Below are 23,660 nucleotides of genomic sequence, written 5' to 3'. Positions count from 1 at the left end.
TTCTTTTCAAGATATTTCCAACCAAGGAAACATCAGGTGAAAACAGTCTAATTAAACATTAGGGGTTTGGGCCTTTCCAAACGAATAAAAATGTTTTTCATAATTTAAAACAATCTATTGTTTTACATGAATGATTAGGCAGGATGATTTTCAGGTCATTTTGAAGCAAAAACTCTAGGCGACAACTTCCATAGTCAAAAGTGTTGTGGACGCATATTTAGTATGTTTTATGTCCTTATTTTTAGAAACTAAGTTTTTTATTTTTCAATTACCATGCATAAACAATATTCTCTCAAAAATACAAACATGTACATGCATGTTTCTCACATATAATGGTAGCCATGTTTGTGCTAAATAGATTGCAATTTCACTTGTGCCATTAATATGTTTAAAAGCAACTGAAAAAAGCACAAATATCAGGGCATGTCAGAACATCCCAAGGACCCCAAACACACCTTAGACTCCAGAGGACGCATTACAATGCTTAATTAATGCATTAAAATAATTTCATAATGCATTATTAAGGTTATAATTAAAGAGTTACCCATTTCTTTACACTTTCAATACATATCGGATTTTAATAATTATTTTAGAAATTTTACACATTTTTCAAGTTAAAGGGTAGTTTTTAGATTTTGGTTTATCTTGATTTTTGAAATTTAATTTAATAAATAAAAAAAATATACTAGAAGATTATGTGTATTCAAGTCATTGTTTAGTAATGTAATTTATTACTAATTTTTATTACTAATTTTACTAATTTTACTAATTTTTAATTTACAGATTACTAATCTGTAATTTATTGCTATTTATTTATTACTGGGTTTAGTAATTTATTAAAAAAAAAAAAAAAAAAAAAAAAAACATTACTAAACCCAGACAAAAATTCAGTGAGTGACCCACGATAAGTGTATTTGAATGAGTATCCACCAGGGTGCAGTGTTGACTCAATCATGCAGCAGTACACGAGAGAGAAGCAGCATGTCTACCCAACGGAGTCCAAAACAGCTGCCAGGGACGACACAAAATATAAATTCCACGGTGGGTACATTGATTAAACACAGGCTCAATACATTGAAACAAAGTAAACATTGAGTGACATTCTGTGTAGACAATTTTGTTTGTTGACCTACCGAATTGTTTGCCACAATTCTCATCAAACAATCCAAATGTTTGCTTGAACCACCCATTTGTGTTTTTTACTTTTTTTTTCTAACTGCTATCATAGTGAGATTTAATTTTAGCCTTAGTTCAGTCAAATGAAAACAAACAAACAAACAAAAAACCTTTGATTCAAACACAAAACTTTCCATAATGATCTTTTGGGAAGACCGATGTCAGACCAATACTTTAGGCTTGTTTGAGATGAGCCAAATCTACGTTGAACCGATCCCCAGTAAACAGCGCGAGATGCATGCCGGATGCATGCATGTCCGAGTGCAGTCCGCCTTGCTCTGATGTCATGCTGACATATGTCAAAAAACTCTTGCAAGTGCAAGGCGCATGTGTCGGATTCTGCCGTCACACGCAGTTGCTCTCCACCTATGGCGCTCGAAATGGTTCATTCGGCGACGAGACTGACAAGCACGACAGATAATGCATGATACGTTTTGTGATGTAGACAAAGTTCTCTATAGCAGATGTAAATTATTAGCGTGTTCAATTAAGTTAAGAAATTGCAGTATATACAAAAGTAAATATTTGCTGCATGTTTGTGCTTTGTAATTATTTGAAGTAGAGGGGTAAAACTTGACAAAGCCCTTAATTGAAAAAAAAAAAAACTATGAAAAAACTTTATGACTTTATCCATTTTGGTGCACTAAGGATAATTCCTTTATTCAGGAAACACTTTATTCCTACATTCTCAAAAATGTAAAATAATAATAACATTGTGTATGCATTTTATTTATGCTCATTGTCAATTTTTAAAGACATCGTTCCAATTTTATTTTAGATTAAATCGTGCAATTTACAGGATTTGTTTGTTCTTTGTGCTTGTGCAAGGAAAAACCACTCCATGATTTCCAATGTACCAGCATGCAATCACCAGTAGGTGGTGGCTAATGTACAATATTTTACACGTTAACTCGCAATTTAAGTGTTAACATGCAATATACACATTAACACACCAATTACGTGTTGACAAGTAATTACGTGTTAACACGTAAATGACGTGTTAATGCTTAAATTACGTGTTAACGCGCAATTACCTGTTAACATGACAGTTTCACACGTTTTGTCCCTTTTGGCCTTCCATAGTTAACACTCGTGTATACACAAGTTTACGCGCCAAATCATGGGCGCCACCGCCATAACTCTACTCAAAAACATTTCATTTCCACTGGAAGTGGTTGCACAGCGTCTGCTGGTGTAAACACAGCGATGGTTCCACTACTTTGTGTGGAGATGGCGTTACTATCCCCCACCCGAATTCAGTGCAGAACACTTACAGGACGACGCGGCCCAGCATAACGTACAGCAAGATTTACTCCTACTAGTGCAATCCATGGCAATAGATGGAAAAGCAATTGGACAAGCTGAAAGCCTCCAAGGCATATCAATATCTGCACAGCAACAAGTCGGTTGTGTCATGTCATACAAAGCTAGATCAAACAGACATAACGTGCAAATAACTATCCGTTTATGTCCGTGGTAATAGCAAATGTAAATGTGTGATACTTTAATGTTTCTTTTAACATAATAATAACAATTGTGGCCAAATAAGTGTTTGCAGTTTATAGCTTAATCAGGTATGACATTTACAGTACATGATTATAGGAAATAATGGAAGCCTGTTGTTGCCGATGGAATACGTGTTTGTATTTAGATAACGGACTGTAACCTATAATAACATGACTTAGGCTACTGCTGAGCTCTAAATAAAGACATTATCTATTTTGCAATTATCCTTATGACTCTGCATTGTTTTACCTGCTGTGTACCAACCAACCCTTTTACCTCTTAAAATACCTTTAAATGTAGAAACTAACCCATAAATGCAGTAGGCCTATTCTACTTAAAACAAATTGAAGCCTGTACTTATTGCAATATACTTTACGGCACGACACTGGCACCGTGTCGGATCTCCGGCGTGCGGCCGTGAGGTAAAAAAAAAAAATGCAAAAGGACAAAATTATTTTTTGTCCTGCTTTAACGTGTTAAAATATTTAATGCAAACGCAGCATCTGTTCCTGTCACCCTTTGGCTAGGATTATGATCACGGTCTTATTCACGTAAATGCTTTAAACCACTCATGTGCAAGACAAAAGAGAACGCGCTGTCAGTGAATGTCCTCCTGATGTTGGTATCCGAACTATATCATAGGCTACTTAGCTAGAGTGTAAAGTGTGTGTGATGATAATAATTAGAGGCGCGATCGAACTACAGTATGTGTGTCAGAGAGAGAGGCGCGATACTGTTTGAGTGTGTTTGTGTGTAAACAATGGAGCGCATGGACATTGCCTCTTCGTAGCTGGTTTGCGGTGGTAGGACTCTCTCTTTCTCACACACACACACACACACACACACACACACACACACACACACGCGCATACACACACACACACTAAAACCCCTGAAAGAGGACTGTTTTACAGAGCTTCTTTCTCGTGCTCCCTTTCTGTAGTTCAAGAGAGGCGATTTTGGCAATATGGTGGAGCCTTATCTTTAAAAACACAGACACAACCAAAGACAAGAAGTCAGACTGATGGTTGTCGATGCCAAACTCGGTCTCCTCAATGTGCTCTCCAAGAAGGAAAATGTCCTCTGTTCCAATCTCTTCCCGCACAACATGTGTGACTGTTGACACCGTAGGAGCTTGTGTTGTTGAAGCTCGGCGGATCACCCTCTCTGCAGCTCTCAGCACCTTATAATAATAATAATAATACATATAGCGCTTTACTCATATATACACTTTACAGAACAGAGAAAATAAGAACAAAGTAACCTTAATCTACAAAGATTACAATATAAAAAACACAAGATAATAGAATCAAACCTTCACTGCCCTGTGATGGAATCACTAGGCCACCATTGCTTTTCAGGACTAGACGATGGTAGTTCTTGTCAAATAAAGCTGGTCTAGCTTCTCTGACCAAGCTTGCATGGCACACATCACAACAAAGGAGTTAAGCTACTGAAAAGTTAACAACAAAATACTAAATTACTAGCTAAGCTACAAGTAGTGACTGCCCAACAGTGATAATGCAATCTATGACACTTGTGTAAAATTCACTGGCCAATGTTATTATACCAATAATAATTGTTTTATTTCCACATATAATTTATTGTACATTATCATCAATTGCAATCTAAAGCCCATTCGGATTAAAGTCGGCATGAAATCAAATTTGACAAATCCTCTTGTAATATTGTTTTGTTTATTATAAATGTATCTGTGTTTTTAAATTCATGTACCCCTATAATCTTAAAACAAATACATTACCCTTCCCTCCCCCCTCGAAATGACCTCTGTACTGTTCCAGTCACGTGCCATGGCGAAAGGGTGTGGCCAGATCTGATGAGGGTGTAGCTATCGGTGCACCACCTCCCAAACTGAATGTAAACTGGCATTCAAATCTGCCTCCAACCTCCAACGATCCAATTTCCGAAGGACGAAATCTAGCCCCGCCCTACATTTTTTTTTCTAATTTCAGAAGCCGTTTCACACGGATATAGGTGACAACAAGGAAAAAATGACAATCTCAACTTCCGTTTCATGCCGACTATAACTTTACATGGGTAGATGGAGTAGTTAATAATGTAATTTTACCACAGGACTTCTGTATATTAACAGCCAATTTGCACAGGATAAGATATAGGTTATCAATAAAACTAGAAGAAGTGGGAGGGGTAACTCAATTTGCGCATCGCTGTCATGCGTGTTTTACATTGCTTCCTGATATCATGTGCGCAAAACACAAATAACCTATGTTCATACAACAGGGCATTTGAATGCTTGTATCTGATAACCGAGAAGCTCTTGTAATTATTACTTTACCCCACTTCTCCATGCCGGGTGAACACCGGCTGGTGCAGTAAACATAGGCTAACGTTAGCTGGTTACGATTTCAGTATATCAAAGAACCTTGCTCCTTCTCAATTATCTGGTGATGTTCTATTCACAAAATACAACCAATGGTACGGTAATGTTAAACTTACTTCTGAAAAGTAATACTCCGGCCCTATTTTCGATGGTCCACCGATTAGAACAGGAAAATGCCCCACAGTGCCAATAGGGCATCTAGTCTCTATGTGATATCTGTGGGTGCAGCCTTCACATTGGGACACATACAATCTCATCAGAAATAGTTCATCCTGGTACTTTTTGCGTACTCTTTTATGAGTATAGTGAATTCAGATGTACTTTTTTTTTTTTTTTTTTTTTTTTTTGGTCACAGGCTTTTTCTGCCTTCTATACTATAGGGAAGGACTGGTATGCATTTTCGAATGCAGCTAATATTTCTGCATGAAACGGAAGTTGATATGGCTTCTCAAACAAGTAAAAATGTTTGCTGCGTGTCTGTGAGAGTATGTATTGTGTGTAAAATTTGAAATCTGTGTATATAGTTAGCTGAAATTGAACAGTATGAACCCACTAAGTCTTGCAGTAACTGCTGGTGCAGTGTTCATGTTTTTATGCTGACTGGATTGTACATTGCATGAAATGGATTTTTTTTTTTTTTTTTCTGGTTTAAACTACTCCGTGTTATAATACACATTTTGGTAAAGCATAATAAAGGTAACCAAATACAATGCCTATGAGATGCATTTTTAGCCCTAGAATGCCATGCAGCAAACACTTTTTTCTCTCTTAATTTTCTAGAGGGATGAGTCTTCTGTGGTGTCAGACTCTGCCCCTATAGCTTTTCTGGCACTGAACCTGGAATATTATAAATCCCTCTGTAGGAGGTGTTTTTAACAGTATACAAAAGAAAAGTCAACTGCAATCCAGTCAACAAGTACAGAATATGAAAATTATCAACCTCACATAATCTTCTTGAAATGAACACTTAGACACTTCTTAAATATTGTTACTTGCCTCTACACCCCTATCCAACATTGGAGTGTCTGAATACACAGTGACCCATCACATGCACCATTGTAATCCATTGTGAAATATATTCAGCTGAGCTGTTGAGAGGGGTTATGTTGAATCATCTGCCCCTTTGCACAAAGAGGATCTGAGACTCGGGGCCAGTTGCATAAATATAGCCATTATAATTTGAATTATATTAAGACAGTGTTTTAAGTAGTATGAACCTCTAGCAGTTAGTCGGGGCAGTCAGTCTTAGCTTTCGGTATCAATCTATGTTAATTTACATTTTTACGTAACTGAATAAAGGTCTTACGGAAAATAAATGTGATGTCTGACTTTATGCAACCGGCCACTGTGGGCTCACCTCTGCTGGAGCTCTCTGCTAAATGTGAGCTATGGTTTCTCATGTCGGTGTGAAAAATAGACTACTTGCTCTTTTTTCAGCATTAATTGTTATGGACAGACCTATGTACATCACAGTGAAAATGTTTTTTTTTTTTTTTTTCAATAGACAAACAAAAATTCATAATCAAGGAGTACATACTTTTATTAAACAAAGACAATGGTATGTGTGGCTCTGTTTGATTTATTCAACATGGCATTTTAATAAAATATAGGCAATGGGACTTTGTGGAAATTTGATATGAAAAAAAAATGCATGTCTGATTCTGTTTATAACTTTCATGAGATGTTAGTTTAATGAATAAATTGTAGTTCGCACTGAAATTTGAGTGTTTTCAGTGCAACAAGTTATATAGCATAAATACTAGACGCACTGAAACGATCTTTTAAGGTACATTCTTCTTTGCATGTTTTCAAATTATATTGTTTTCTAATTTCTAATATTTTCGGTGGCATTTGGCCTTCCTTTTATATTTTTTGTAAAGTCACCCAGAAATGTATTTCAATCATTTATTCAATCTCATGTCATTCCAACCCCGTATATTTGTTTCCTTCCCTGGAATATAAAAGGACTTTAAAGAATAATCTATTACATTGAATTTGTAAAAAACAAAAAAAAACAAAAAAAACAAGAGACAGTAAAATTTCAAAAAATATCTAAAAGCTTCATGAAAATGTCATAAAAAAAAAAAATGGTCCAGGTCACTGATTTTGATTTCTGTTTGTTTCTGTCTGTTAGTCTAGTTCTTGGCCACTTCCCAAATAAGGACCTTCATTAGACATGTAAAAATATACATGGCTAAGTTGTTCATAAAGAACTCTATTTGAGTTAATTTGCTAGAGGAGACAGTTATGCTAAATGACTGTGCAGAATCTCTGCCTCATCAGCCTCAAGACACAGGGGACACAATAACATCTGTTAAAACAAAGAAAGAAATAATGCTTCCCCATAAAAAATAAAACAGACCTTTCTCTGTGTCTGAGAGTATTTAAGAGGTAGGGTCTTCTCAACAGTTTATTTATGTTTATTCATGAAGTAAAACCAAGACGGATAATCTGATTGGCTGTAAGTTTTAAAGAGCACCGATGAAGCATGAATAATTAATTCGAGAATAGGATTATTCAGAGGTGACTCAAGATTGTATATCAACAGATGTGCCATAGGAAATCAAGTTTTCAAAGCTACATTCATAATTCATATTTTAACCTATTGCTTATTTACATAAATATATCTTTCCATTATCAACATGAACAATGAGCTATGATTCATCCATGGAAACATTTAATCCTGATCTATTATTAAATGGCTAGATTAATAGAAAATATCAGGCAGGGTATGACTGCATATAATTTCAATGTGATGAGAGATATTTATAGAGTTGATATTTACCTCTTATTTTAGTAGGGGAGTGTGTGTGTGTGTGTGGGGGGGGGGGGGGCAGTTGTCCTCATGGGTAGCAGGACCTCACGTTCATATATCCTGGCAGGGTGTGAAACTAGAAACACTCTCGCGTCTCTCATAGCTGCTCCACAAGGTAGTTGTGACCTCAGGCTTTGGTTACAACTGACCTGTTATGTACAATTTATTTTGTCTGTACTCTACCTCTCACAAACAATTCATCATGGAAACAAAAATCCTTGGCACAGACTGCATGTCTGCCTCCATTAAAGGTACAATATGTAGGAATTTTGTAATAAAATTTCCAAAAATAACTTGCACAGTCTAATATATTTTCTGCAGTTGTGTACTTACAATATCCCAAAAGTCTCCAAAGATTTTTTTTATTGCAGAGCAAATCCAATTTTAAAAAACTGGCCCGAAAAAGAAAGTCAAATAAGTGATCATTTGGTTAAGTAAGATTGGTGGCCTGCTCTGTTACTAGAGCACAGAAGTATGCAAGGGCTACAATAAGTTTTAGCTGCTCTGGCCATTTTCCTTTGTGTTTGACTTGCAAAGTGAATGTGCTGTTTTGTAAGCACTGTTTATGTATTTTTTATTATTAAGTTGAACTTTGCATGGATTCATTATTGTTGATAAATTATCTCTAATTGCATCCATCTTGTCGTGCATTGCCTTCCTAGTTCCTCTATAACCCTCGAACTGCAGCCCCTGGCTTTGGACAGCCCAAAGGCTGTCCTTTGTGACAGTGCCTTAGAAAAAACATTACTGTTATCCACTCACCACCACCATTGACTGCGGAGAATTCGCTAGAGCTCCCCGCAGATGGAGAGCAACCACTCGCCACAATGAGTGAGCCAGAGAAGGAATAGACAATATTAATGGAGCCGGATTCTGACCAGGGGTGTGACCCAGTGACATCGGTGGCAGAGGAAATTCTGGTGGAATTGGACAAGGACTTGGCTGATTAATACACGGAGGTACTGCCCTCCCACCCAGTATTTATTATCTGTCTGTTCTGAATCATCACTGTTTCAAGACCTGTTGGTAATTAGAATTCCTGTTATTGATCATGTCAAGGTTACCTCTGAAACCTTCAATGCAAAGCTCAGCAAACCCTCCAGCTGGTCATCTGCTGGATACCTGCAGCCCTTCATCTTCACCGGTGATGCCCTGCTGTGTTGTGAAGCATCAGGTCATGCAATCACCAGCCTCACCAGAGTAAGAGGATCTTTTGGCTATGCTTCTGGCCTCTGATCCCTTCGATTCACCTCGGCCCATCGACCTGTCAACTCCGCCTTGACTCCTCCTACCCTTTGCTCCACCAGAGACCCTCGACCTTGCACTCAACCAGGTTCCCTCGTTCTACCGGGTCCCCCTTGGTCAGTCGTCACTCTACGTCCACCGTGGACTTATGAGCTTTCTGCTGAGCTCAGTCCCTCCACCCCGGCAGCGACACTCCATAACGGGTTCATCCTTCCCTCCGGCTCCACCTCTGTCACACCGGCTACACCTCAGTCCTCAGTCCTCGGGCACTCTGGCTCCGCCTAAGATGGTTATCTCCATGACTCCACCTTGGGATTCACTGCCAGCAATTTCGCTCAGTACCATCGGCTCTCTGTCGGATCCACCGGCTCCTTCTCCGACGGTCGTGCTCCAATGTTGTCGGCCATTGCAACATCTTGGCTCTTCCCTTACCTTGACCTTGATGGGCTGGAGCTCTGGGTCTGCTGCATAGGACATTCTCCTTAATTTTCCCCAGGGTTTAGTGTTCATCCTCCTGTCACCATCCCTTTGCCCGCTCCTCTTGCCATGTTTTTATCACCTCCAGAGCCCCCACCTTCCCTCCCTTGCATTTAGTTCATCACAATGTGTATTTAAGTTCCTCACCTTCACTCAGTGTTTGTTTGGTCTCTTTTGTGAACGTGTTGCTACTATTTTGTTATTTTGCCTGTTGGATTATTATTAAACCCTGCGTTTCAACTTTATCCTAATCTTCACCTGTCTGTTTCCAACCTTGCTAACAGCTGTGTTCATGCCATGTCGTAATTCCTGTGATTTTTAAACAATGACAAGTGACATACTACTTTGAACTGTTCTAACATCCTCAGACTGGGAATTGCATTTATGGCAGGACTATCATTGAATCTACAGTGGTCAGGTAGTACACCCTTCATGTGGTACAAGTAGAAGTTCTTAGCAAATTCCCAAACCTTCAAGTTGTAATTACGAGCTATGAGGATGTGAATGCTTTTTGCAAGTTAAAATCTCACAATTACCTCAATTATGACATTGCATGAACACACCTTATTAAAGCCAACATGACATCATGACTTTTGCGTAAACATATACGCCACTTTCGAGTCACGCCACTATCCGCGTGTATCCACCTGTATACGTATATGTCTACGCCATTAATGTCCGCGTCATTCCGCGTGTCTGAACACGCAGTCAAATCTCCAGTCATAAATGCCATTAATTAACCCCAGTGACGGTTAAGTTTAGGGATGGGGTTGAGGTAAGTCATATCTTTTTTTTTTACCTAGGATGGTAAGGGAACAGTCATAAATGCCATTAACCCCAGTGACGGTTAGGTTTAGGGACGGGGTTGAGGTAAGTCATATATTTATAGGCTATAACGTTAAGTCAACGGCGTTCATAAACACGCTGAAAGGCGATTATGCGTCTTGATAGCACGCCAAAAATGGAAATACGAATTGGCGTGTCATACACACGCTACTTCATGAGATCAGTCTGTTAAAGCTTATACTAGTTTTACTATAGTGAATCAGGGTAAGACAAAAACACATTTTGTAAAAACAATTGATGATGTAATAATTAATTATTTAAATTATGGTAATTAAAAGATCACATAGTGTACAGTACCTTTAAGATTAATGCATTAGGCTAAACTGAACTCCCAGCTGAAGTCTGAAAAAAGGACTTGGTCTAAAGTTCAACCGCAGATGGACCCCAACATTCTGACACATTTTAAACAAACAAAAAAATGTTGTTGTCTGTTCTGGTATTTATAGTAGGCTGGGACAATCTGTAAAAGCATTGTCTACAATTATGGCTCTAATTGGCACTTGTATAGCATTGGTTTGTAGCCTAAATTTTTGACTATGGATCCCTTTTTTTGGTCTTAAACAATAGTCTAATGTCTAGATGGGACAGAAGGTCTGATGTGAGAGAATTGTGAAGTAAATGGCACACCCGTTACTACACAAACACATTATTGTGCGATGGTCAAAAACATGTCCTCCAACACTTAAGTGTTCTGCTGTCGCTTTGAAAGTGAACTTTTAAACTTGATATTTATTTTGTTAATGAGCTGGATTTTACGTTTGCCAGTGAGTTCATGAACTTTTGTGTGGAGGCAAACAGGTTGAGAGATGATGCAGCTTTTGTTAAGAGTTACTTACCATTGTCCATTGGCCTAATTTTTCTGTCTAGTGGAGTTGTTCAGTCAGTACCGCTCATTTTTCCAATGTGTAATAATTTGATGCAGCTTGTATAGGAATGTCATAATTGCTAGTTCGCATTGACCTGGACTTGAACTTTGAAGATTTATAACAGTTTGTAATTACAGATTCTCAAAAATAGAAAATTGCTATTTTTATTTTTATTTTAAAATTTTATTTCATTACAGCTATATTTTGAGTTGCATGAGAAATGGTATTTAAACTGTCATCCATGTGTCACTGCTAGAGACAGCCAGGTGTAACATAATTTATAAAAGCTTTGTAATATGTTTCTTTTTTTTATAGCATCTGTTTTTCAGTCAGTTGACAGACCATTGTTTTTGCACAATTTTTCTCTGTTTTTATTGTAAAATTAGACATTGTATGCTATTTTATGTTTGTGTAACATGTTTTCAAGCTGTATTTCTGCTCCAGTCTGTTATTTTGCTGCAAAACAAGTCAATTACCGCTGTTGATGTACCATAAGATTGTTCCGCTTAATTAACAACATTAATATTGCTGTTCTGCTTGTTATTAGACTTGACATGAGATGACAAGAACGTTGGTTGTTTGTGACCCTGCTGAGAGAGAATGTTGGCACGATCCCGTCAGCTGAAGGTGATTGATGATTTCAGACGTGAACCCTTCTAGGGACGGCAGAGGCCTCTCTCAGGTCTGTGTTTGGGACCACGTGCGAGTAGGAAAGAAAGAATCATATATTTTCTCACTCTCTCTATTCTTTTTTTGTGTTTTGACTTAAAGAAGATTGCTTGTGACAGTCTTAGGTTGTTTCGATACGTTTGCCCTAGATTTTTCTCTTTAGAAATCTTTAATCTCCTGTGGCATGTACTGTGAGAACAGCTAAGTTTCCTCACTGTTGGAGTCAGCAATTCTACCATCACATGTTGGAGAGCCCTATACACTTCAACAAACACCACAGCAGGAGGTACCGCTTTAATATTTAGAACTCACATTGCACTCTGTGCCGGGGTATCATTTTCGTCCTAAACATTCACTTTTTTAAAGCTACCTCGCTGAGCCATGTGCTTTTCACAAGACTGTGCAATTTAAATTTAATTTAAATCCTAAATCGTGTTTAAAGGATATAAAGTTTCTTTCTGGCTGACAAAAGCTGGCTGCTGTTGAATGGACTTGTGAATGAAGGAGAACATTTTTGTTTTCTGATTCTGGTGAGGTGAGAGAGAGAACTTTAGGAAAGAAAAGTAGATTTAAAGGGATGATGAAAATCTCATTTTTGTTGATCTTTTGAAATAAAATTATTTAATCTTAATCTTTGCAACAGACATAAAAAAGTTTTTTTTATTATTTTACTTTAAATTGCTCATTGTTAATTACAGTTTGTGTAATACACAAAACAAACCACATCTACATGTTTATTCAATGTTCACGTGCCATTATCAGGTGTTATACATTTTGTTAACATTCTTGATTTTCAACATTTTTTAAGTGATAGAAAGCAAAGTACGTGCAAATGACATGCTGAAATTTTGCTGTAATTTGATCAAATTTAAATAATCCCTATGTCCTCTTGTTACTGTAGTACTCATAATGCGATCTATGCTAAAATGTCAAAAGATTATATATGGGAAAATCATTTACGACAAGTAAAATTAAGGATTAACAAACGCAAATCTAATATTCGACGGCAGGACACAGCTTCTCCAGTAGCTAACTGACTAAATAAAGAATAATTGAAACGAGAAGCAAGTACTGGATCCCAATGGCATGAATGAGGAATTAGATATGTCTGTTTTTCTATAATGAGATGTTAATATATAAATACTCTGATTAACTCCTCATTCCTGTAAATTTAACACATGTTGATTATTGACAGTGTATTCCCAATGTTTCAATCATTAGATTGTTCATTGTTGTGTATTTGATGTGGAGACTTTTACTGATTAATGACGATGTATTTCATGGCTTTTTACAACTATTCATTGTTGTGATGTGTAAAATTGTGTCCTTTATAAATTTAAATTGTGGAAGTGGAAAGTACAGTGTTGATTTAAAATATTTTTCAATGATCCTCTCTGATAACACTTTTTTTTTAAACCAGCACATGCACCAATGTAAAGCTTATAGAGTTTATTTTCCTGGAGTTTAAATTAGCAGAATAAGCTGTCACAGAAGTCATATTCCATTCCTAAAACATTGTTTTATTTCAGTTTGATTTTCTAACACTTTTTTAGTTTTTCATCAATAGCTTTGGTATAAAGTGAAACCCGTGAGTCCAGACGTACGGCTGCACAAGTCTGTTCACGTTTAGCTTTGAGGATTGGCCAAGAGAGCACTAAAAGTTCAGCCTGCAGTCTAGCTTGGATATTTGAATGCATTAGAGAATGCATTTTGATTGGTTGTCTAAAGTGTTGTTTTTTTTCCATTCTCCTATGTTTTGTATGTATGCTAGAGGGTAACATGTGAGAGCATGCTCTGAGCACTTCATGTTTTTTTGATGAATATTGAACAAAACATTAGAAAGCTCACCTCTACAGTTCAGAAACATAACCTCAACTCAGGGGGCTGGCTCGGGATAACAGGGTCTGCGATTCTGGAGCACAGACAACTCCCACAGGGGTCTTTGCAGTGACAGGTTCTTCTACACCATTATTTATGCTGAGATTGTTCACAGCATAAATACAAACATTCAAATGGTCTTGAGAGGCACAGTGGACCTGGTGACTGAGGGATGGCTCACTTGTGTATAGTTCCACAAAATGTGCATGTTTCAGAGGAAGGGCTTGTCTGCTTCAGTAAGCTGCCATGTTGTGTTCAGTGTTGTGTGTTAATGTTTGCTTGAGTTTTGGAATTTCTAAAACATGTTTTGTAATATATGTGCTCCTTATACGAGAAGTAAATAAGCATTTCTATTTTGAATGCTTTTCCCCTCTGAATTTTGAATTTTGGCAACATGCATTTAAATGTGAAGCAAATCAAAACAAGGTTAGGTAAGTAAGGCTAAAAAAAAATGTTGGAATTAATGACAGAATTTCCTCTACACACACACATATATATATATATATATATATATATATATATATATTCATTATTTTGTTTCAGCACATATCACTGTGATGTCACATTGCACCTGCCACATGGTTCATAATTAGCCTATATAAAAATTGTTTTTCCTTAAAGTACTTATACATATTTTAAAAAGAAAAATCCTTAAAAATATTGGCTTCATGCTTTAATTAAATTCTTCTTAGCTTGAATGTAACAACACCCTTGCCTCATTTAGTATATGCGGTTCTATGAATATGCAAATTAATCCCACCTCCTCTCACTCACATCAGCTCAGAGATGGACTCGATGACAATGATGTGATTGGTTACATGGGATTTTGTGACATCAGAAACACCAGCGATTTCACACAGCGATTTTGAGACTGTGTTTGGTTCACTGCAGTTTTAGGGTGCTAAACTCTGCAGTTTTAAGGAGCAAAACTCTTTTTGCACACGATCTTAAAGCATATTAAAAACACCACATAGACATACTATAAACTACTTAAAAATAGTGTTTTTTACTACAGGAGGACTTTAAAGACATTGGATATCATTGGCCTTTTTAAGAGAGCTTTAATCCTATTTCATCTAAATCCTCATAATCCGACCTTAATCAAATTCTAAATAATTCACTATATGAAAAGCCCCCAAATGAAAATACTTTTCATATAGTGTTTTTTCATAAATTTTTTACTTGACAATAACTTGGCAAAAAAGTGAATCACTGAGTAGATATTACAAAAAGTTCCAGTGTTGGTGGATTCTTGAGTTTGGCCTGTCAAATGTGTAGACTGGATCTAAATGCTGTATGATTAAGATTAATGTGAATAATTCAGAAGTATTTTTCATTACTCTGTAACTGATAGTGGGTGTTTACAGACCCTATTCAGACCTTTGTTGATATAAGCTAAGCCTCTTAAATGCACTGAGAGATCCACACAAAAGTCTTTTTGTAATTCCTCCAGTTCTGCTTTTTTTGCAGAATCAGAGGCCATCCTTACTCTAAAGCAGATTCTCCCAGTATAATCATCAGCATATTGTGGATACAGGAGAATAAATCATGCTTCACACCTCATTAATTATCGTTTAGCTTATATATGAATTTAACATTACTTGTCGGTTGTTAGTGGTCGGATTATGAGGATTTAGATGAAATAGGATTAAAGCTCTCTTAAAAAGGCCAATGATATCCAATGTCTTATAGCCTGTATAATGCAATCTACATTGCATTACATTTATGTTTACTCAGGTAATGTATGCATTTATCTTGGCCTATCTTATAGATTTCACTCAGTATATGTTAATATAATATATAGTATATGCTATATATGCATCACTCAGTTTTATGTTAAATATACGTGAATATCCAAGTGTGAAGCTAGTTTAATAAGTAAAACCTACTTATTTTGTATAATTACAATTTTACATAGTAAATGAAGAGTTCAGATGCAAAAGCCTCTAAATGCCATTTGAAATTTTCTTCTAGAATGATCATTTTTATCAAGCTTGTATATTTAAGTTCAGTAATTTCACTTAAATGACAATTAATAGGTAATCTTCATTGTCATTTAAGTGAAATTACTGAACTTAAATATACAAGTTTGATAAAAATCATCATTAAAGAAGAAAATTTCAAATGGCACTTAGAGGCTTTTGCATCTGAACTCTTCAAATAATTATTTAGAATAATCACATTTTCTTGAAATATATCAGAAGTCATTGAGATATATCAAGTCATCAAAATTTTATTCTGACGTTTTTTGATTCGAGGATGAATAATTTGTTTGATTGGGAAGTCTTTTTCAATAAGTTAAATGAGTTTCTTGTATGTTTTTCTTGTTGACTATTGAGCCATGGCATGTTTGTTGTCTGAAAGTTTGTTTGTGTCTCATTGTATCTTCTGTTTGTTAAAACTGCAATTAAAAAAAAAAAAATCATCCTTTTTAACTTTACTATCCCATGAGGCCACGGGAGAGGATTTGTGAATGGCAGTGAAGAGATGCAACTTCTGAATGCAGAGAACAAACAGATTGTTGTCTGAAATGTTTTTTCTATTTACCTAGAATCAACAAAAGAATCAACCAAACCCATATTATAGCGGCAAAGATATTTATCTTAATTTGCAGTTGGTAAATTACTCAGGTGAAGGTATTTTGTAGTGGAAATTGTTATTTAGTGTTAAACTAACATATTTACTCTACATGCCAGGGTTCTCTTCTGTCTGTTCTGTCTGTCTTGTCTTGGTTCCACGTTTCCTTGTTTGTTTTGTGCTTGAGCACAAGACTCTGTATCTGTTTGTGTTGGCCATGTGATCCTCTTGTCCAGCTTCGTTTCCTGTTACTACGCACCCCTTGTTTAAGCTCTCGTTAAATCTTCATTGTTCTAAATGTGCTCACCTGTTCCTCATGTTCTCTGCTCCCTATTTATTGTGTTCTCTTTCCCTCATATTTGGCCAGTTTGTTGTAGTACCTGTTTTTTCTTCTTGCCCATTGTTCCAGTTGTGGGTCGAGTCGAGTCAAGTCGGTCTTTGTGCTTCGTTCCTTGCCTTTAGTTAGATTGTGTTCACCTCCCCTCCCACACTCTTTTGTCTTGCCTGCTGTGTGTCTGTATAAACCGTTCAAAACTCATTCTGCGCTTGAGTCCTCTCTCATTGTGCCACATATAAAAAGTTTGAAAAAAAAATATATATATATATTTCTTTTTTTGAAGAGGGCCATCTGTGTAAGTGACCGGACTAGTTCTCTTGGTTGTCAGTACAAATATGATTTTTGTGCATATCCAATTGAAATCTGATCAGATTTCGTAATAAATAACATAAATGCCAAAAAATAACATAAATGCTACATTCATATGTGGTGAAATCCTATTCAAAAATTACATTTATGGAAATCCATTTCAGTCTGACCGCTCTAATCAGATTTCGTCCCAAGCGTAAACTTCAGACATTGTAAAAGGAAACATGCTGAAAGTCACTGCAGAAACAAGACTGTGTTGTTCCAGACAAGCAGAAAATGACATTATGATGGAGATATGTTACAGAGATGAAAACACAGAATAAAGCCACACATAGCCTCCTTTCGGTTCTGCCACTGCCTCAGAAGATGCAGAAGACCAGCGAGGCGGCTACACATTGTCATGTTGTAAAATTTATATAAGACAACATCTCTATAGTAAAATCCTCTGTGTTGAGTTATTATTGTATTTGGTGTATTCCCACCAACGCAACGTTATTGCAATAGAAACCAATGCAGATATTCCATAAATCCAAAGTCGGATCTGAACCAGTTGCTTTACACAGTGTGGACGTCAATAATTTTAGATCAGATTCCAATCTGTTACACAAATAATCGTATTTGGGCTGACAGTGTGAATGTAGCCTTAGAAAGATTCCCTGAATGGGGCTGTAATGATTCTGCTCATTTGAATAAGTCCCACTACACCCAGAGCTTTTAAAACGGTACATTCTTGTCATTTGAAGTTATTAAGGCTAGCTGAGCATACTGAGTCATACTGAGTTTTCTGTTTTCTACTTTTAATGAATGTTATCTTGAAGACATGTCTTCAGAAAACCAGTAATATTGTTCATAGTCCAATTATCCATTTTTTTTTTTTTTTTTTTGAAAGCAGACTAGAGGAAAGTTTAGGCTAACAGTTTGTTGCACTGTTTCAATTTTTTCTTTCAGCTTTCTGTCAATACTAAGGTCAGTCTATTTTCCTTTCATGTCTGTCTTCACGGAGTATCTTTTTGTACTGTGATAACGTACCTATCGTGCAGTGTACTGAGGAAGTGCATTCTTGCTGTACTCTCGAGTGTTTTACTGGGGTTGGTCTAATTTGCTCTTTTGTTTGCTGGATCAGCAGGGCTTTGTCACTGGCCTTCTTTCTAAAGCTTACCTACTGTAAGACTTGAAACATTCCATATGCAAGTACATTGATTTATTCTTTTAGCTGGACAAGAAAAGTTAACAAGCTACCTAAAGTTTATTTCGGAATTGTCATGTTGGAATTAACGCAATTATGAGACTTGTGTTTTGTTTTGTTTTGAGTTCTGTCCTCTTCCAACTCTCTGAAAAGGCAGTGGGTGTAGTTAAAAGTAGTTATCTTGTATTATTTCTGTTTGATCTTTCCAACAATTAATGTCTTTATAATGCAAGATTAATCAGAAAATTCACTAAATATAATGCATATAACCCCTCATGAAGACTCTGTGATGTCTGGTTTCCCCACTGAGAAGTACCACGCTTTTGTCATATACTCATACACTTCAAAGACACTTGGGAAACTGATTGTTCTCAATGAGAGAAATAAGAGGCTACAACAACAGACATGCAGTCTCAAATGGAATTCTCTCCACTTCATTGACATCTGTCTAATGAATGAACATGCATTTCCCCACATTTTGTGTATTATTACTCCTTGTATATTGTTTTTATATTGAATAGTGTTATGCATGCCTGATGACAGAACTACTAGTTATGTATCCCCATCATGTGTTGTCTCATATCAAAATATAGTTTGTTTATGACTCACACTTTGGTGGACATATATCTTCTCATAGATTTCAGTGTGTAGAAATCAGTTGCAACTTCAGCTCCATCAGACAAACTATCACGACTTACTCCTGCAACTGTGTTTCCGAACGCTCTTCAACAGCTAAGGAAAATGCAAGTATTGTATACTAAATTGCTTAGCTAAAGTTGTGAACACGAACACCTTTGTTAACAAAGGAGCTTTGTAGTAAGGAACTGATGGTTCTTCCCAGTGCTTAGGCTAAATTACTATTTTCATAGCTTCATTCCCCTGTTCTGTTCTGGGTTATCAGTCACTTTCTCTTTCCATCTTACCCATGTGTGCATGCGAGTTGATTCTGGTCTGCTTATACTGTAAATCACAGCCCATTCTCACCCCCAAGGCGTCACTTAACTGACGCCTTGGGAAGCATTTGGACATGCTTCAATATCTGACGCTTTAGGCGCCCTTTAGCGTCAGTTAGATGACGCCCTAGGATCGTGTGTACCCTACCCCCACCCCATACCTAAACCTAACCGCGTCCTCTAACTGACGCTTTGCTTTAGCGTCAGTTAGATGACGCCGTAGGATCGCGTCATGTAAGTGACGCTAAAGGGCGCCTAAAACGTCAAATATTGAAGCATGGTCAAAGGTGATGCCTTGGGGTGAGAATGCGTTGTAAATCAATGTAAATTTAACGATTATGATCACAGCTACAGTATAGGCTACATGCTAGGAAAGAGGTCATGTGTCCACGTAAAAATATATTTTCTGAAGAGTTGATAGATGATCAATACTGAGTGTTCGCTGGACAAATGGGATTAATGTTTTAGCACATTTTGCAATAGCACAGCACTCTGGAACCCTTTTATTTTAAATTGAATTAGAACCTGAGAACCCGAGAGATTGGCTGAATGGATTCAAAAACATTAAAACTCAACAGTTTAACTCTGGGGGAATTGTAAAATGAGCCTTTTTCCCCCAAAAAAGTGGAGTATCCCTTTAAGAGCATGATGAACAAGATGCGCTTGTTCCATGGCGCAACACTATTATAACGGGGCATTTACCAGTTGCGCTTCAGAATCGGTTCACAGCCGAAGAGATCGATGTTTTCGTCAGGGCCGTAAAAAAAGAGAAATGACATTAGGGATGAGACAAACCCACCCAAATTAGCTTCGGTTAAACATGCAAATAATAATTTGGATAAATGTGTAAGCTTTATGCCTATTTTTCACATCGTCATGGACACAACAATGATTTCCCTTGTGTTTTAATATTTTTCCTTATAATAATGTATCATTAGGAAAAAGTAAAATACATCTGTGTAGATGAGAGAATCATCTGTGTATGCACGTTGTTCACACCAAGCAGGCGCGTTTAAAATAGCATTAGAATGTACACGCAACGCGCCACTGACTTTAGACAACGTTTTTTTGTTGTTATTTTTTTTCTGCTCAGTGGCGCAATTGTTTTCCAGGGATTGTTTGCGCAAACATGCCTCCTATTTTGCGCTGAACCGCCCAGGGAGCGCAAGTTCATTTCATTCCCTAGTTTACCAGCGTGCATCTGTGGAGGGAAAAGTCCACTTTGCACGGGTGCAAAATACAAATGATACATGCATCGGTGTACAAGTCAATTGCGCTGGGTGCAAGATAGGGCCCCATGTGTTTTAAAAACATTTATACAGTTAAAGTCAGTTCACAACCTTGACACTGTCTGAAAGACAGTCTTACACTGATACTATTCCTTTTTTTTTTCTTTTAAAGAGCTCTTTATGCACTATTGCTTTTATTTCACTATGCACAAATGAATAATTGAGGTCCCTGCACACAGACTCATCATTATGGTTCCCTCAGAGTGGGAAGACTGTCCCACATGTCTCTGAAGACCTGCCAGAACGGTTCAGTGAGATTTCATGCATTTAAATGCAGTGTACTTGGGGACTGTGACTGCTGAGCTGTCACTGCAGAATGCTTTCGGGGAGCGCTGTCGTTTTGCTGTACTGTCAGCGCTAGTAATGGTTGAGAACCCTGCACTGTAATGTGGCACCAGCGGTGTCAGGTGGTGTTTGCTTAGCGGCAGTGCTGCTGATGTGATCCAGTGCTGCATGGTGCAAAGCAATCGTGGTGTTCTTACGTTTTTTTTTTTTTCTACCGTGTTAAAGAATAGCTCTAAAAATCAGTGAGAGTATTTAATACAATTTAAAGTGTGTCTCTTTAAAAAGGTGCAAAATATAAAAAGCACAAATCAGGTGTTATGTGATACCCGTGGAATCAAGATGTATTATTTATGCTTTATTTCTTTGCAGATTAACTCAAATATTATACTAGCCTTTACAGTGTTCATAATTTGCTCCTTTATATGCTATGTTTGTTTTGTCAGACATGCAAAGCAATAGTACAAAATCAACAACATGCAAAATGTTTTGTGAAATTTGCATCATAGTACAGCATCTTAACAGACCAATACAAACCCAGGTAACCCATCTAAAATACATTGTTCCACCCTTAGATAATGTTAATATGTAAAAAATTTAGAAACCCAAGCTCAACCCAAGTCTGTGGAAAGTCAATAGTCTATACTATGTGATGAGATTCTGCAACCTGCCTAAAAATACACACAAGAGAAAGGCCAGGGGTCACATAGATCATCCTACAAATATGAGTTTATTGTTTGTTTCTGTCATGGTTGATCGCTCCTCTCATGATGAGGCTTGTGTCGTATTGCAGAAGCTAATCAGGAGACACTAGGTGATATTGTGTCTCTGACAGATGCTGTCTAGAATGGAAATGGATAACTCTCATGACTCTGTCAACTTCTCTCACTCTCCCTTTTCCAGTTCATATTTGTGTTGATTTTTTTTTCCTCTTCTTTTCTGCTGACCTCCCATAGGTGCTTAATAGAGTTGCTGTAATTTTAATATAAAGTTTAATTCTACTAATCAAAGAAGGACAAATTAATGAAAGGAAGACAACTCATTTAGATTTCAGTAGAACGAAAGGTGATGAATTTTACATCTACCGTACATTAATATGCATGAGCTTCAGTTGATATATTAGCGTAGCGAAGTTATGCATTAATATGCCATGAATTATTTTTTTTTTACCATTTCTCGGTTTTGCTGAATTATCAATAAAATAGAATTAGGAATTTGTTAGCATAGCTAATAAATTATCATTAAGTGTAGTTGGTGTGGAAAAAAAACGTTGCTTAAAACTACATTAAAATAATATTGCATGTCAACGCATTCTCACCCCAAGGCGTCACCTTTGACCATGCTTCAATATTTGACGTTTTAGGCGCCCTTTAGCGTCACTTACATGACGCGATCCTACGGCGTCATCTAACTGACGCTAAAGGAAAGCGTCTGTTAGAGGACGCGGTTAGGTTTAGGTGTGGGGTGGGGGTAGGGTACACGCGATCCTATGGCGTCATCTAACTGACGCTAAAGGGCGCCTAAAGCGTCAGATATTGAAGCATGTCCAAATGCTTCCCCAGGCGTCAGTTAAGTGACGCCTTGGGGGTGAGAATGGGCTGTGCATGTTTAGTACAAGGTAAGCAGGAATAAATTAAAATGATTCATTTTTTTTATATCCCCGCAGCTTTATTGTGCGGCTAGCACTCTCGCCTTTATAAATCTTGTTCTGCAGGCTAAAAACTATCCTTGACCTCTTATTTCATCAAGGAGAAGCCACATAGCCTTTCTGTATTGCACTCATGTTTTGCCCACCAATGAGCTTCAATGGTTTTTACATATTTTTCCCACTCCAGTCCCCTTTTGTTATTTACGGAAAATGGACGTACTTGTGCAAATGACAGGACTACAAGGTCATTGATTGTTCTTGATGACTGTATGATCCATTAAAAGAAATGTGTGTGCACCTTCAATGACTCATTGTTTAAAACCTGGACAGTCTTTTGTATTGTGTCCTGTTCACCTAGTTATGTAAATATGCCACAAAGCAGCTTAGGACATTGTGTTTGTCATTGCATTTTCAAAATGAGTTTGACACCTTAGAGTCAAGATGTTTTGTACTATTCAATTATTCATTTGGTAGATGCTTTGAACTTGATATTGAGGAGTTACGATTACTGTTCCGTGACTATCTTATACTAAGAAGTGGCACTGTGGTAGTACCATGGTTCAGTGATTTATCTGCTAATAGTATTATGATACTTTGATTTACCATGCTAAAGATATCATTTACCACCTTCCGGTTCCAAACTGGCATTGTTTTAGGTCTACTTGTCAAAAAAAAAAAAAAAAAAAAAAAAAAAAGTATTAATTATAGTACATAATTCTGCTTTGATGCAATAGAATATAGATTGTATATATATATATATATATATATATATATATATATATATATATATATATATAAACTTTCTATGCAATCTATGCGAAAAGCGCTATATAAATATACTTGACTACATATCCCAAAATAATATCACCATGGTAATTTCTAATTTATCATTTCTAAGAGGTGTTTAGGTCTCAAAATAACAATGTTTATTGTTGTATACATCAAAGTCAGGAGAAAAAATCTAAAATATGTATATCTAAAAAGAGTGGAGTCAGCATGTTGTTTTAATCTATGTTAATTACAATGATTTATTTATTTATTTCAGGGATTAACAATAAGGACTGCATGTTGGCCGGGGCCAGTGTGAAAGGCACTCAGTTGACGTCGTGAGTCGTCACACACGCAAAGCACATGCACGGAAAGGTAGGGTTGGCTATTGCTTGAATTTTACTGATTTCTTAATTGTCAATTACTAATTTAGATTAAAATAAGGAGGAAAAAAACAGATATCAACCACAT

This window comes from Pimephales promelas, chromosome 7 (assembly GCF_988280905.1).
Source record: "Pimephales promelas chromosome 7, fPimPro1.hap1.1, whole genome shotgun sequence".
Classification (NCBI taxonomy): domain Eukaryota; kingdom Metazoa; phylum Chordata; class Actinopteri; order Cypriniformes; family Leuciscidae; genus Pimephales; species Pimephales promelas.
The sequence above is the reverse complement of the archived record's forward strand: the minus strand, read 5'-3'. Positions refer to the sequence as shown.